General features: G+C 37.0%; 1 long non-coding RNA gene across 1 annotated transcript; it reads left to right on the forward strand.

Annotated features, from left to right (window-relative positions):
* The first annotated feature begins 1,320 nt into the window (after positions 1-1,320).
* Positions 1,321-5,106, forward strand: LOC134484624 (uncharacterized). Its single transcript, XR_010062142.1, has 3 exons — positions 1,321-1,685; positions 2,143-2,244; positions 3,067-5,106. It is a non-coding gene; the product is annotated as an uncharacterized LOC134484624 (long non-coding RNA).
* The last annotated feature ends 711 nt before the right edge of the window (positions 5,107-5,817 follow it).

Genomic DNA, 5,817 nt, shown 5'->3' on the forward strand with positions numbered 1-5,817 from the left:
GACATCCAAATCTACTAGAAAAGAACAACTGTGAAGATGCAGAATATTCAACAACCCCCAACAAGCATAGAGTCCAATACACATGTATAAAAAGAAAATTTTTAGATATTCAAGAAATGCATGTCAGGCTTCTCTTTGCTGAGACTGCCAGCATCATGACAAAGGTTACATGGGGCTTTAATAAACATGTATAGTTTAATAATACCTAGACTCTACCCTACTTTACCATTCCCTGTCTGTATGTTGCTAATAGATGCTTTCCAGAAATGTAGTAGTGACACCCTTTCAAGAGTATAGACGTTGTCACATGTGGCACCCAACAGAAGAATTTGACTTTTATTCTATGGGTGAAGCTCCTTATGATTGATCTACAACATACTTGTCCCCATGACTGATGCTTTGTTTTGGTGTGTGTGTGTGTGTGTGTGTGTGTGTGTGTGTGTGTGAGTGTGTGTGTGTGTCTGTGTCTGTGTCTGTGTCTGTGTCTGTCTGTCTGTCTGTCTTTGTCTCTGTCTGTCTCTTTCCTCCGCAGGATACCTCTCCATAGTACAGCATGACTTCTTAATTGCATTCCAAGGTTGACTCATCATGCTTCCTCTGTTTTTGAGGTCTCAAATTGCACCTATGTTAAGCAATGCACCTGTAGCCTGATCTGTGAACTGCTGCTCACATCATAAAGAACCCCATGACTAAACATGTTATTTTTGAGGCTCTGAACAATGTTTTTCCTGCATTTACATAATTATTCCAATTTTTTTACTCCCTCAACTAAACTGTACTTTTCTGTGGATCTTTCCAAAGTCTTTGCTTACTTGTATTTATCTATGTACCAGCTCTACAAGGAAGGCATAATCCCAACTCTCCAGAATTAGTTAGGAGGAGCAATGGATGAGGAAATTGGATAAAATGATCATTTAGCTAAAGAAGATGTCTGCTTAGAGTGATTAACTGTTTAGAATCGTTGCATAAATGACAATCATACTGACCTAAGTTCTCAAATTCCTTTCTTCATTGTCATTTTCAGTGTGCATAGTAAGGTCGGGATGAACAATTTCTGAGCTTTGTTTGCAAGTTTAGGCTTCAGTATCTGTACATGAAGGTAGGAAAAAATTCAATTAATCAGTCATATCTCCATTTTTAGAAGGTAGAGTGATGGAAAGTCTTCCCTTGTGTCTCAGCAAAGGTACTGGAAAGGCCAACTTGGCTTGTTGATTTGGAGAATATCTGGTTAATGGATAGTTATGTACTGTTGAAGGGGACACTCCTCTGGTACACTATTGCATGCCTGGAATTCCATGGTATTCTTTGTGATGTCACTAGTGTTATCGAAACAGAAGCTGCCCTTGTGGTATTTTGTTAATGCTTATTGTTTTAGACACAGACATGTTTTCTAGGATTATCGAGTTATTTACAGGAAAAACAGAGTGCATGGAGAGATGAGAAAGAAAAAAATGATATTAGGACTTCTTTCTTGTTATAAATATGCAAAATAAATAATCTGGTGTAAAGCAGAGAGAGTAAGCCCTGAGCCAGTACTGGGGAACTTCCTGGAGAAGCTGTGCTTGGGTCAGACCTTCTAGGAGCAGGACTTATGGTCTGAAACATCTGGACTTTTAAAGAAGGGACCAAGCGTCAAGAATATCTGATGAATATTTGGCAGACAGCCAGAAATTGACAAGCATGCAGTTAGTTTGCTATGAGTTCCTTAATTTCACTCTGAATGAGAAAGATATCCAATAGGAGCCACACAGATAAATCTTCTACTCTCAGGGTAGAGTATAGGACTTCATCTACAGACAATTATTGTACAAGTCATTGAAATGTTGTGACAAGGAGAGAGAGAGAGGGATACTCCCCTGGAAATGTATCAAGATTTCAGACTCATTTTTCTTGAACATACATGATTAGGGCTTGGTTGTCCTAAGAACTATGGACTACAGAACTTACCTGCATATGTCTAGCAATCATCGTTGGAGGCAGGAGAGTAGCTAATAGGTCCAACTTGAAAAGAGCTTTCTTACTCTCTCAGTGCTTCAAAGTGTCTGTAGATTTCCCCTTTCCTCATGCTTTGTTGGGGGACTCAGAATGGTCTCTCCTGTGACTGGGCCATTAATATGCATGTTCCCTTGTGTTTATCTACAGGGTCTGCTGGGAAGGCATCATGCCAACCTTCCACCATCAATGAGCAAGTTCAGCAGATTAAGAAGTAGGAGAAACTGACTATTGAGCTCAAGAAGAAAACCTGTGTGTTGGGTAATCTTCCAGGAATACTGACCCATGGCATCAGCAGAATTTGAACAAAAGATAGTTATTACACCCAGTCATTCCTTGATCGTCTTGACCCCTCTGTGTTAAACCCAGTATTCTCACATCAGAAGAAACTGCAACTCCAACGTCCTCATGCACAAACACACTTTTCTGATGTGCCTCTCAAAAGTAGAACTTGAAGGTAGGATAGGAGTGTAATGGAAGCTATTTTATTTCTCAGAAAAGCAGAAGCTGTGTTTGAATAACAGATGAGATATGGCAAGCAGTGTGTGAGCTCTCATCCTGGATTTTAATAGAGAGAGATGCATTTTCTGTCCTCAGAGGAACACAGAAAGTTGGTCAGCTACAGAAGCACAGTAACTTAAACTTAGATAAGTAAACTTTTGTTTTTTTATTTATTTTAAAGATTTATTTTATTTGATTTTTATGAGTATACTGTACCTGTCAGACTCACCAGACTCACCTGTCATTATGAATGGTTGGATGCCACGATGAGTACACTTGGAATTGAACTCATGACATTTGGAAAGACAGGCAGTGTTCTTAAATGCTGAATAAACTTCCTAGTCTAAACTACTACTACTACTACTACTACTGCTACTACTACTACTTATTATTATTATTATTATTATTATTATTACTATTATTGTTAAGCAACCCTAGATAGATCAAAACCTACCCTCCTCTAATTCTCTTCCCCCTTCCCTGTTTGAAGAAGATCTTAGAATAAAGAAAGTCACCATAATATCTGCCCCTCGACCTCAGCATTAAAAAATGAAAAATTTTACTTTTTCTTAGCTATGGAGATTTTCTTGTTGACTGGGCTCATAGCTTCAGACCTGAAGTCAGGGATAATATGGACAATGGAGATCCATTTGAAAGAAGCTGCTTAACTTGGAGGAACAGGGAAACAGTGAGCAAGAGTAAGATGTTTGTCCACCAGGTGATCCCTTGCTGAGAACAAAGTCTCCTCTTCACAGCCTGAAAACTGGGCAGGCTGGGTAAGTAGGCATAGCTAACAAGCCAATCCAATTGTGTAAATATTTGTACATATACAGGGTATAAAGGGAGAGCATTTCATTGACTAAGTTGAATACAAACCCTGTCCACTATGTTCTTATATCTTGCAAGGAAACTTTGGTGTATTTTGTCTATCCTGGGATCCAGAAAGATCGCTTCTCACTCTCATTGTGATTTCTTCCCTCATATGACCCTTAAGAGTACTGAGGAAGTCAGAGAAAACACAGACACAATAATCTACATTGTAGAGATCAATTACTTCTCATAAGAAACACTTCCTCATAGCTGTGAATTCAGCAGAGGGGCAAGCTGCAACCAATGCTTGATATTGCATCTGATGTCTGGTATACAGGCTCATTGACTAACTATTCTATTGGAGAAAGGAAACATCAAAAGTTAGCATGAGAACAAAAAAAAGACTTAAAATTGAATCGCAACTCTGATACATAGCAGTAAGTGTTCCCAGTGAGGGTCACAAATAACATGAAGGGTATTACTTGAGCAAGAGTTACTCTGCTATAGTCCTCATATTTCGTATTTACTTGAAAATCTGTCACAGCAAACCATATTGATATCATACAATAGTCCAGAGAGACCATACCCAAAAGTATATAATTCCTACTGAAATAAAGTGTTGATAATACTGCACATCACACATTTGTATGTGAGTCTAAAATTAATGTTCTACGTAGATGAAAGCATTCCCACAATCCTTATCTTAGTCACTTGATTTTTTTTTTTTCGTTTGGAAAATGGCTGAGTATTCTTCAGTTCCACACCTGAACTGAACTGACTCTTCCTCAGACTGTATACATAGTGGACATCTGAGTAGCAATTGACATTTTTAGCCAGGTTGGTCTCCCCATGGATCTTTTTGGGCATGAATAAGCATGCATAGATATATTTTACTAAAGGATTCATGTAGTAGCCTAAATATTACAGGATCCCATTGCTGTAAATAATTTTATTTTACACAGCAGAAGGAAGGTGTATCAAAGGCTGTGTATCAAACGTTGTAGATATTACACCATCCATAGATGATAATATATCAAGAAGAATCCCTTAGGATTACACACATTGATCTAGAAACTCACAGACGATTCTAATCCAGGACAGTTAATCACTTGGCTTGGAAACTTACAATAATATAATGCTCCAGATCTATGTGGAGTGTTAATAGATAATGAGAAACCACCTAAAAAGCATATGCATAAGTACAAGATGCTATTCAAAAATTATCCAGAGGGAGTTTGGCAACCTACATTCAGCACAAAGAGATTGATTCGTCACTTCACAGATTCTGATCAGATCAATTTAGTATTGAGAAAACTATATGAGAACTCACTTGCGTACCCCATGACTGTACAACTAGGTAGTCACAGCAAACATGATATTCAGGAAGCATAGCTTGAACTTGCCAACAATGGACAGAGTGCATTTAGCTGACGAAGTCTGACCATGAAACTCAAATTTCTGAAATACCACTTAGGTTTGAATTTACAGAACAATAAATACTTAATGAGTTTTGGGACAAAATTCTAATCTAAAGACTACAAAATTATTTATCAATAAGCTCTTAATCCCTATGGAGAGATTAATGGTAGATATAATGAATTTAATCTGTAGCCCAGAGGTATAAATAATTGGTGCAATGTGAGGTGATTTGGTATGTTTAAGAAACATGCAAAAAAGGGAGGTCATTCTATCTTTGAACAGATTTGCTTCTCAAACATTTAGCATGAGTTACTGTGGAATGACCTAGACACATACATGCACATATCCTACAATTAATTGATTTGTTCTGTTCTGTGTGTGGTATGCCGGGCTAATCCAAGGTAGGAAGTATATAATGCACAAGTATTTTAAACCCAATATCAATGAAAATAAATCAGAATTCCTCTTGTGAATGCCATCCTAGATGAGTTAATCCAGATCAAAAAGTAAAAAATGAGTTACATATTCACTTTAATATGAATGTTAATTCTCTAAACTGTGTATCTGTATGATCATTTTGTGTAAGAGTCTAGTGAAACAGACTGTATATATTTTGAGAAGTGCAAGTGTACTTATGTATTGCTGAAGGACACAGTCAGGAACAGGAATATCAACTGTGAAGAGACAGGGAAAAGAGCAACAATGAAGGGAATGTAGTACATACAGTTAAATTGAGAGACATTTGAGGCATTGAATGGAAAACTAATGGAGTAGAAAGACAATTTTTTTTAAATTTTCTATCAAGTAACTAAATATTTGCTATAGTTACATGGGCAGAAGATAAAATATTGAATGGGTTTATCTATGTGAAATTCGAATAATAAGTAAGTCACAACAATTTTGGATTTCAACTTTCAGTAAACCTATGTTACATATACTGACTGTATATTTATTAAGGAGAGAGATGTGAACATCTCTGTTGGAAACATACATATCTTATATTATAAACATTGGAAGTGCAAAATAATCTATGTATTTGTTTACATTTCAAAGTCATTTCCCAAACTCTTCTTTCTTTCTTGAATCCCCCAAGCC

This window comes from Rattus norvegicus, assembly GCF_036323735.1.
Source record: "Rattus norvegicus strain BN/NHsdMcwi chromosome Y unlocalized genomic scaffold, GRCr8 chrY_unlocalized_2, whole genome shotgun sequence".
Classification (NCBI taxonomy): Eukaryota; Metazoa; Chordata; class Mammalia; order Rodentia; family Muridae; genus Rattus; species Rattus norvegicus.